Source organism: Suricata suricatta, chromosome 3, assembly GCF_006229205.1.
Source record: "Suricata suricatta isolate VVHF042 chromosome 3, meerkat_22Aug2017_6uvM2_HiC, whole genome shotgun sequence".
Lineage (NCBI taxonomy): Eukaryota > Metazoa > Chordata > Mammalia > Carnivora > Herpestidae > Suricata > Suricata suricatta.
Genome location: NC_043702.1, coordinates 105,441,030 through 105,451,533, shown reverse-complemented (window position 1 = coordinate 105,451,533; position 10,504 = coordinate 105,441,030). Strand labels below are relative to the sequence as shown.

Genomic DNA, 10,504 nt, shown 5'->3' with positions numbered 1-10,504 from the left:
GCGCGGGGGTGGAGGGGCGGGCTCGGAGGCAGCGGCGGCCCTTCCTCGGGCCTGCGGATCCCTACGTCCCCACGGAGCGGCGGGTACGTGCCTGTGTTTGTGTGGGGCGGGGGCTGCGGCCCTCCTTCGCGCAGCTCCCCAGGCGGGGATTTCTCGAGGTGGTGGTACCGCTCCAGTCGGGCAGGTCTCGGGGGTCCCTGCATCCTGTTCTGAATCCCAGGTCTGAGCTGTGTAGCTGTCAGACGTGTACTCTGCAGGGATTTTAGAAGGACGGTTGCAGCTGGTTCCTTGGGAGAGTCAGATAGATGCAGTAAGCGAAAAAGTGCTTGTCTTTGCACTGTCACATTGTGATCCTTTTTTGATTGGGGTGGATTCTTCCTCCTCGCTCTAGCTGGCACTTAGCTATGCGTCGGGCAGTTGTCTCGCATCGTCTGACTTTATCTTAGCACAATGAGGTTGGCAGTGCCTCCCCATTTTACAGATGAAAGAATGGGAGTCTCGAGGAGCTAGGGAATTTGCCCAACGTCATGCAACTGGTCATGTGGGAAGCCTTGATTCCACTATGATGTCTTCTCCATAGGAGTGAATTTTTGTATCTTGAAAAAAAAATAAGTGAGGAAAACGAGAAAAGCTGGAGAGTTTCTTCCTGGGAGTAAATCAGTAGATGTAGTTTACGAGCCCCTAACGTAGGCTGTTGGATGGGTTTTGCTGCAGCCTAGCCAAATCATTTTATTGGCTTTTTAAAAAATTACTCTTAAAAAGTAGCGCCAGGCACCTTTTTTCTTTTTTCTTTGCAGTAGGATTGAACAGAAAACAAATTTCACTCTTCTTAAAAGAAGAAACATAATGAAGACTTTTTGATTTGTATTAAAAGATGATAATTAAAAAAAATAATTGGGAAAGCTGCATATTTCTTGAAAAGTTACAATATTACTTGTGCAGTTTATGCTTGACAAATACGGGGAACTCGCAGTTGGGTGATTAGCTTGAGATTTCCTTATTGCAAAACTTGTTGCTGAATTATGTGGCAATGGCTGAACATACTTAGTAATTTGTGCAGTCTTATGCAATATTTCTGAGTTGAGTGTCAAAATATAGTGTGTAAAATATAGAAACTTACCTTTTAATGGTGTGATTTACCCCCCTCCCCCGTCATTTGTATGTGGTGACTGATCGATGTTTATAAACTAACTAAAAATTCTTACTTTAGCGTTGGCCTGCATTATTTCTTTGATTATGGTTGGTGACTAAGAAAAGAGCCTTTACATTTCTCTTTACAGACCAAATATTGATAAATTCCTTTGAGTAGTTGAAGCTTCACTTACAGTTGCAAATGTTTGAGAAATGTTTGCATTTCTCAATTTGAAACTGATGCCCAACCAATTACGGTATTCTGTAATTTTACCCAGTATATAATCAGGTTTGAGAAAATTTGTAGTTGAATGCTTTAGTATTGTCTGTAGAGAAAAGGTCAGGTTATAGAGTTGACCAGTGGTTGGTGCATAAATTTATTTGTTTTTTGGTTAAAATAGAAACTATGTTGAGTCCTGCTGAATTACATCCAGTGTGAGATTGTTATAGAATCGTTATCTAGGTGTAGTATCCATGTCTTTTTTGAGAGACTGGTTGTTAAAGGCTTATTTTTTAAAATTGGATTACATTATAGACTCAATCTATTTTTAGGTGGATCTTTCTTACTTTTAGTTCATCTTTGTGCTTCCAAAGCGGTAAACTGTATTTAATAGGTGCTGTATTAGACTGCAGTCATATTTGGTTCTTGACAGTTGCCATGGCTTTGATTTCAGGTTGATCTTTTTTTCCCTTGTAGAATTGGAGTTCACTGGGCTCCTCAGCACCCTCCCCCAACTATTTGTTATGAAAGTTTCAAGCCTATGGGAAATTGGGAATCGTGAACGTCCATATCATGACCCTCTAGATTCAATATCTGTTGACATCTTGTTGTATTTGCTTTATGCATAAATATGTGTGTATTATTTTTGGGTCAGCCATTTAAAACTAAGCTGTAAACATTATGGCACTTCCCCCCTAAATATGTCAGCATACATTTCCAAAGATGGACCTTTCCTTACATAGCCTAAATACTACTATTGTCCCTTTTTTAGTTCATATTTGTAATCAATAATTAGTTGATAGTTTCTTAATATTGGTATTTCCTTAATGTAATCTAACATCATCCATACTTAAATTTATTTATACTGACTGGTCTTTTATGGTTTTTTATACCTAGCCGCACCAAACCAAGATCCTATCAAGGTTTATTCACTGCATTTGGTTGTTAAGTCACTTTGATCTCTTTGAATCTGGAACACTCTCACCTCTGCCTTTTAAAATGAGGTTGCTTCTTAAAAAGAGATCAAGCCAGTTGTCTTATAAAATGAGTCACCTTTTCTTTGATTTTTTACCACCTCTGATGGTGTCATTTTGTGTATTCTATTCCCCTGTATTAGTTAACTGTAAGCTATGTTTAAAGTCTTGATTAGTTTAAAATTAAATATTTTGGGTAAGAATAACCAGTCAGTGATGCTGTGTACTTCATATTCCTTCCTATCAGGTCATATATATTGTCAGGTCTGTGATGCTGAGTTTGATCACTTGGTTATGGGGGTTAGGTAAAGTCCGGTTCCCCCCTGCAGTTAGCAGTCTGTGGCATGATCTTTCAGCACTGTAGTGCTAGCCTGTTCTCTAGTAATCTGTTGCTTAATAGTTGTAGCATCTGTTGTTGACCCTTGTCAGGCTGACTTTTGAATTTCATTGTCAACAATCTTTTTTTGGTGTACAAATAGAAACAGAAATCACAGGATTTATAAAATATCCTATACAGCTATATTAATCAGATTCTAATTCTGGGGGTTAAAATTAAAAAAAAATTTTTAAATGTTTTATTTATTTTTGATAAGGAATTTAAGAGGGAGACAGAGTATAAGAGGGGAGGGGCAGAGAGAGAGGGAGACACAGAATCCAAAGCAGCCTCCAGGTTCTGAGCTGTCAGAACAGAGCCTGATGTGGGGCTCGAACCCACGAATGTGAGATCATGACCTGAGCTCAAGTCAGAGGCTTAACTGAACCACCCAGGGGCCCCTAAAATTTTTAATTATGAATTCAGGATATCTCCTATTATGAATTTTAAAACACCTGGCTTGAAAAAAGTGGGAAAAACTCAATGCCTATCTTTTCTTGTACTTTTACTTGTGATATGTTTTAGATTTTCCTTAGCCAATATGTGTTGCACAGAATTAAGCGGAAATATAATAAAGGATGGATTTATTTAAAAAACATTTTGAGAAAACTGTCTATTTTCTGATGTTATGCAAGGAGCAGTGGATTGAGCATCAGATTGAAATTCTAGTCCTAATTTTATCACTATGTGAAGTCCAAGAATTATAAGTTGTGTGTGTTTTTTTTTTAACTTCACTCAGTGTTCTCATTTCATAATGATCAAGGTAGTAAACATTTATGAATTTCTTTTTTAAATTAAAGTATAATTGACATATAGTATCCTGTTAGTTTCGTGTATACCGTAGTTATTCAATATTTTTATACATTACAGAATGATTCCCACAATAAGTCCAGTTACCATCTGTCACCTTACAAAGTTACCAGATTGTTGGCTGTACTCTCTATGCTATACATTACATTTCTATGATGTACTTATTTTATGAATACTATAATTTCTGATAATGAGGAGTGTTACATTTAGAGGTGAACCTCATTTTAATTAAGCCAGGTAGAAATAAATCAAATGTATGTGATATAAAATTGAATTTATTTCCCAAGTAATTAACTGACATTTAGTGGGTTATTGGTTTATTTATTTTTAGGCTGTTATTTTAAAGAGGGCTTCATAATAGGATTTACTTAAGTAACACATTTTCTCATTAAAAATATGATTTAATTCATTAAACAGTTTATGTGAAGTTTTTCTACATGTCTCTTTTGTGAGTCAGGATGATATGGAAATAAAGAATCCTTTCGCTTATTCTCAAGATGTTGTGTGAGATATATCTCTGTATCTCTACACACACATACATTTATAAGAAATGTGGCTGGGGTGGCTCAGTTGGTTTAGTGTCCAACTTCTGCTCAGGTCATATTTCAGAGTTCATGAGTTGAAGCCTCATATGGGGTTTTGTGCTGACCACACAGAGCCTGCTTCAGATTCTGTGCCCCCCTCTCTCTCTGCCCCTCCCCCCTCCCCGAGAAACAAATAAACATTAAAAAAATTTTTTTAAAGAAAAAAAAAAGAAATGTGGCTGTATTATTGTTTTTGACTTGTACATCTCTGGGATTTACTGGGAACATTGGTTGACTGCATTTTTTTTATGGTGGTTAATCATGTATTTGTTTTGTAATATATCTTGTAGTCTTTATAGTTATTTAACCCTTAGATTATTGCTTATTTTTGTTGTTTTATTGTTGTTACACTTTGTCTTCCCAACTAACAGGTAGAATCTTTGGGAGTCTTTCCTCCAACTAGCACACTGCCTTTCTTAAAAGTGCTCAAGAGTTTTTTGTTTGAGATTCATAGTATCATAAATTTATATATTATCATAAATATCATAGTATCATAAATTATAAACCACACCATAAGCAGTGTGGTTTATAAACTTTGGGAGTTTTTTCTAAAAGTAATTTTTCCCATTTGTGCAGTTAGTAATTTGTGTGGACTTTAATAATTAATAATGACAAATTAAAATAATTAAGGTATGATTTTATCAGTATTCTTTGGATAACTCCCAAATTAGGTCTCCTCAGCACTACCTCAGTGCGCCTCAAGCCCACTGCACCTGCCTCTACCACTATGCTCACCACATTGTGCTATCATTCCTCCACTAGGAAGTTAGCTCTTCAAGGACAGAGGCTATGTTTTGATTTTGGTGCACCCAGTGCAGTGCAATGCCTGGAGCCAAATATTTGTTGAATAGGGAATTGACAGAAGGGACCTCCTTTTTCAGTGTCCTAAGAGTCTTTAAAGGTGGTGCCTATGAGTTCACTGATCATTTATAGAACGTTTCTTATTAATTTATTTGTTGAGTTTTCTTTGTTCTCTTTTGTGATATTGTTTATTTAGCAACACAAACTATTTCTATATTCTGTGCACTGATTTAGGTACTACTTTGAAGATACTCACTTAATCCCTATTAATAACCTAATGAAATAGTTACTGCTATTAGACCTATCTTACAGATTAGGGACTGAAGCACAGAGAGAATTGCCCATGTTCACATGCATGGTAGAGCTGGAACTTGAATGTAGGCAGTCTGACTCCACAGTCTGTGCTCTTAAGAATCTCACCATGCTGCCTCTCTGCTTTATCAGGGCAACAGAAAATTGGATTTGCTTTACCAGAGTACTATTGTTAGCATTCATGGAGTGCCTACTGTGTATCAGGATGGGGAAGGCACTTCAGAAGGCCTTGAAGAGCAAGTAGTACTTGAACTAAGTTAACAAAATTAGTACACTTTACAGATTAACTGATTGCGATTATAATGTTTATTGAAAAAAATTAAATATCGAAAAAATAAAGAAAAAATTAGTAATCAGTTAAGAGTATATACTTGTGAGTAATACTTGTGAACAGCCCCAGGTGTGCTGTTCATCCTCTCTGTGCTTCACCTGTCTGTAAAATAGTGATAATAGTGTGTAACTCATTGTTTGTCATTAGGTTTAAATGAGATATGTTTAGTATAGTGCTTCGCATATAAAAAGTGTTCAATAAACATTGTCAGGTATTATAAAAACTTCCCATAGTTCACTTAGGTTATGCCTATTTTAATGTTATAGAAGCCTTTCTATTTAATATGATTAAGAATGCTGGTGTTCAGTTTAATTTTTAAAACATTAATATAATGGGAATTAAGAATGACACATTTTTACTTTAAATATTTTGTGTTTTTAAAAAAACAGAGATGTAAACCAGTCTGAGTTCATGTCATCCATCTGGAGTTGTATGATTATTTCTCTGGGACTTTTACAGCTTATTTGCCTGTGCCCACTTTAGCAACACTTTTTAAAGAAAAAAAAGTTTTTTACATTTATTTATTTTTGAGATACAGAGACAGAGCCCAAGGGAGTGGGGGGACGGGCAGAGAGAGAACAAGACAGCAGAATCTAAAGTAGACTCCAGGCTCCGAGCCGTCAGCACAAAGCTTGACGTGGGGCTGGAACTCACGAACCCAACCGTGAGATAATGACCTGAACTGAAGTCCAACACTTGACCGATTGAGCCACCCAGGTGCCCCCACTCTTTTTTTAAACTAGGCTTTGAGTCTTTCTAAACACTCAACTTCATTTTCATAGAAACAATACTCTTTCACACTCAATTTCATTGATTTATGTGATATTTAAATTATATAGAAGTATGTAGGGGCGCCTGGGTGGCTCAGTTGGTTGAGCATCCGGCTTCAGCTCAGGGCATGATCTCGTGGTTTGTGGTTCGAGCCCCACGTCAGGCTCTGTGCTGACAGCTAGCTTGGAGCCTGGAGCCTGTCTTCGAATTCTGTGTCTCCCTCTCTGACCCTCCCTGCTCATGCTGTCTCTCTCTCAAAAATAAATAAAAAACATTTAAAAAATTATATAAGAAGTATGTAAACATATTTGATTCTTTGTAAATAGATTGGAGCAGAAATGTACAGGTTTGGTAAAAAAAAATAATATTGCAAGTTTAACATTTTATCTGAAGACTTTATTTATTTTTTGAGAGAGAGAAATCCCAGGCAAGTTCTTTGCTGTCAGGACAGAGCCCAACATGGAGACTTGAGTGCACACTGTGAGATCATGACCTGAGCTGAAACCAAGAGTTAGATGCTTAACCAATGGAGCCACTCAGGCACCCCTTATCAAAAATGGAAAGTGTTGGTTTATTTGCCAAGTTGGCTTGTAAAGGAGGTTAGATAAGAGAAACTATTGATACCTTGCCTTCTGAGTTTGTGGATATATGTATTATGCACATATTTAAACAAACAGCAAATGTAGATTAAAAGCTAATGGTCATAATTTTATTTCAGATTGTCCTTTTTTTTCATCTATTCTTTGTTTTTCTTTGTATTCTGGTTGCTTATGTATAGTTTTTAGATTTCCATTCTCCATCTTACATATTTGTCATCATCTCTTAATATTTTCATGTCTCTTATTTTACTTTGTGTTCTAGGAGAGCTTCTTGTGTTTGACCTCCATAGCCACGTTAACAGTTCTGCTCTTTTGCCCTCCACTGTGTATTAAAAAATATTTTTCATCTCATGAGTATTTTAATTCTGCAGTTGAATTTCTGTTATCTCGGTAATCCTTGGTCTTTCCCATTAATTTTTTTCCTCTTATCCTTGTTTTGTATTTCAGCTGGGTCTCCTTTAGTTTTTGTTTTTGTTTTATAAAGGTATATCTTCTTGCGTTGAGGATATCACACAATTATTGTATTTTGGGGAGAAGTAATATTTGAATGTTTGTTACATGCCAGAGGCTTTACACACATTACTTTCGCGTGATCATGGTAGACCATATTATCCTGATTTTGAGCCAGGAAATTGAGGCTTAGAGGTGTTAAGAGTCTTGCTCATCCTTGCATAGTAGAGTTGGGGATTTTAAATGGCTCTTCTAGAGCAAGAGTTCCTTAGCCTTCTCTCTGCTGCCACATTGTTTATGTAAAGCATTCTCCTTGGAAATATGTGCACTAGAATCTTCTGGGGCTAGGGCCAACATGATTTTCGGAAAATACACTCAAATATAGATACTATTTTTACCTCTCATTCTTTGTCATTGCTAAGTCAGAGAGTTCTGATAAATATTTGGGTAAATCCAAATGATTTCTGTGTTTGTAGTAAATACAGTTTTCAGTGGAATGAGAATAACCTGGCTTATTTTAAGTAAATGGTGTGGGAAGAATGTTAATTTTTCTGATATCTAGAAGAAGTGATATGAGTGATTTCAGTGTACTTGGTCAGTGAATGGATAAAATTTCTAAAAACAAGCAGAATGCACATGAGGAATTTTCAGTGTTATTAATTTTAAGTTAAATTTTAGATTGTCATCCTGGATAGGCTATGAACAGTAACCCTCAAACTCAGTGCCTTAAAACAACAAAGATTTAGTTTTTGCCCATGCTGTCTGTTCTTTGAGGGTCAGTTGAGGTGCCTCTGCACAACCTTGTCACCCTTACTTTGGGACCTCACTTGGGAGGAGATATTATCTGGAACGTTACTGGTTGTCACAGGTAAAAGAAAAAACACTCTAGGTTTTTCCTTTATATTGTGCTTTCTGGGAAGGAAAATTTTTTTCTTACTCTCCTTGGTTCTTTGGTAAATTTACTTAAGCTTGATAAACAGGAGAAAAACAAATTTAATTATATATGTATGGAAATCCCTTAAGGATAGAAGTCCCATAGGCAATCTGGCAATTGGGGCTTATATGCCATCCTGAGCAGAGGAAAAGGGGTCGGGGTTTGGGACTTCAAAGGGAGGGGGGAAGACAGTTTATGAGAAGATGCGAAGAACAAGTGTTTGGTAAACAGGTGTCTGCCATGTTTTTCAAAGACTGTGGGACACTGAGGAATTTGATCTCCAGGCCTTGTTAGCTTCCCCCGCCCAGTTTACTGTGCTTACCCCATAGTCTTTGTAGTTATTTCTGGTGATAGTTCACATAGACCAGACCTATCTAAATTCTTTTTTTTGTTTTTAATTTTTTAATGTTTATTTTTGAGAGACAGAGTGCAAGTGGGGGAGGGGCAGAGAGAGAGAGAGAGAGACACAGAATCTGAAGCAGGCTCCAGGCTCTGAGCTGTCAGCACAGAACCTGACTCAGGAACAGAACCTGAGCTGAAGTTGGATGCTTAAGTCCCTGAGCCACCCTGGTGCCCCCCACTCCCCATCTAAATTCTTTTAGGCAGTTAAAGGGGAGGTAAAAAGCTCTTCCTGAAACTTTTGTGTGTTGATTGATTTTAGTTCAAAGTAATCTACAAGCCAAAGTTGTATTGGCTCCTCTATCTGGAGGAGGCTCATTCTGAACCTCTTCACGTTCAATACTTTTGACACTTCTGGGCACCAAATATATATGTGTGGGAGGCGTTTCCATACCTTAAACAATTCTGTAATACCAGCCAGAGATAAGGTCAGAGCCTACAGATTAAGAGCTCAGTTCCAAGGACTGTCCACCGTTCAGACTAAGTGGCATGGGTAGGTAGTTGCCTGTACTACAGACCAGGCTCTAAATCGGGAGTCTTTGGGTTCAATTAATTTGTTAGAGGAACTCACAGAATTCTGGAAAGCACTTACTAGATTACTGGTTTGTTATAAAAGGACATAACACAGGACCAGGCAGGTGGAAGAGATGCATGGGGCAAGGTTTGAGAAGAGGACATGGCTGTGGAGTTTCCGTGCTGTCTCCCAGTTTGCCACACTCCCAACACCTCCAGGTGTCTGCCATCCCAGGAGCTCCCCAGAACCCATCTTCCTGGGTTTTAAATGGAGGTTTCTTACCTAGCCACGACTGATTAAATGATCAGCCATTGGTGGTTGAGCTTAATCTCCAGCCTTTCTCCCCTCCCTAGAAGCCATGGGAAGGAACTCAGAGTTCCAACCCTCTAATCACATGGTTCCCCTGGCAACGAGCTTCCATCTATAGGTGCTTTTCCAAAGTCATCTCATTAATATAAACTGAGGTGTGGCTTAAAGAGATTTCTTAATGAATAACATAAGACACCTACCAGTCCTTCTAGCTACACCTGTGATGAGCATATCATAAAATATAAACTTGTTGAATCACTATATTATATACCTGAAACCAAGGTAACATTCTGTGTCAACTATACTTCTGTTGAAAAAAGACACCTGGTTTTTCTGAGCTCTTTGCCAGAAATGAGGACAAAGACCAGACATGTATTTATTATAAATCATAATCTCACAACTGGATAGAAGGAAAATAGAATGTGTGAAAGTACACTTGGGCTCTTAAAGCTTTTACCTGGAAGAAGTATTCACCACTTCCAGCCATATGTATTGGCTAGAGGAAGTCTCATGGTTGTACCTAAATTGAACAGGGTGAGGAAGTTCAGTATTTTTAAATACCCTGGAGGAGAACACCAAGTATTTGTGAAAAGCCCTACCACAGAAGCAATGCTGTGGAAAACTCTGTGAAAGTTATTTTGAAAATTAATAGGAGCCAATGAGAAAAATGTGAATTGATACTTTATAAGTTGTTGGGAACAGATCTATAGCCTAAAGAAGTCAGTTTGTAATTGTTTTTGTGCTGTCACTTAATAATCTCATAATGTTTTCAAGTCATGTTTTAGATTTGACTTCAAGATGCTTCTCATTGGTAAGTTTGTGATTATTCTAATTAAGTTTGACTGACTTGCTACATTCTAATGGTATTTGTGGAGTTTTAATACAAAATGTTTTTGTTTTTTGTTTTAACACAGTAAAATAATGTCCCTTATTTAATTTAAGGAGAGATTAATGTCATGATTTATGTGATGGCTTTAATGTATTTTCAAACA

At 37.3% G+C, this 10,504-nt stretch overlaps 1 protein-coding gene across 2 annotated transcripts in view; it reads left to right on the top strand.

Annotated features, from left to right (window-relative positions):
* Position 1: 1 nt before the first annotated feature.
* The window catches only part of MAP3K2 (mitogen-activated protein kinase kinase kinase 2), an 86,111-nt gene continuing 75,608 nt past the window's right edge, over positions 2-10,504 (top strand). The window contains exon 1 of one of the 2 annotated variants that reach the window (XM_029934762.1): positions 2-83. The gene's annotated coding sequence lies outside the window, so the exon portion shown is untranslated. The remainder of the gene's footprint in view (positions 84-10,504) is intronic. The other variant, XM_029934763.1, reaches the window with a different exon arrangement.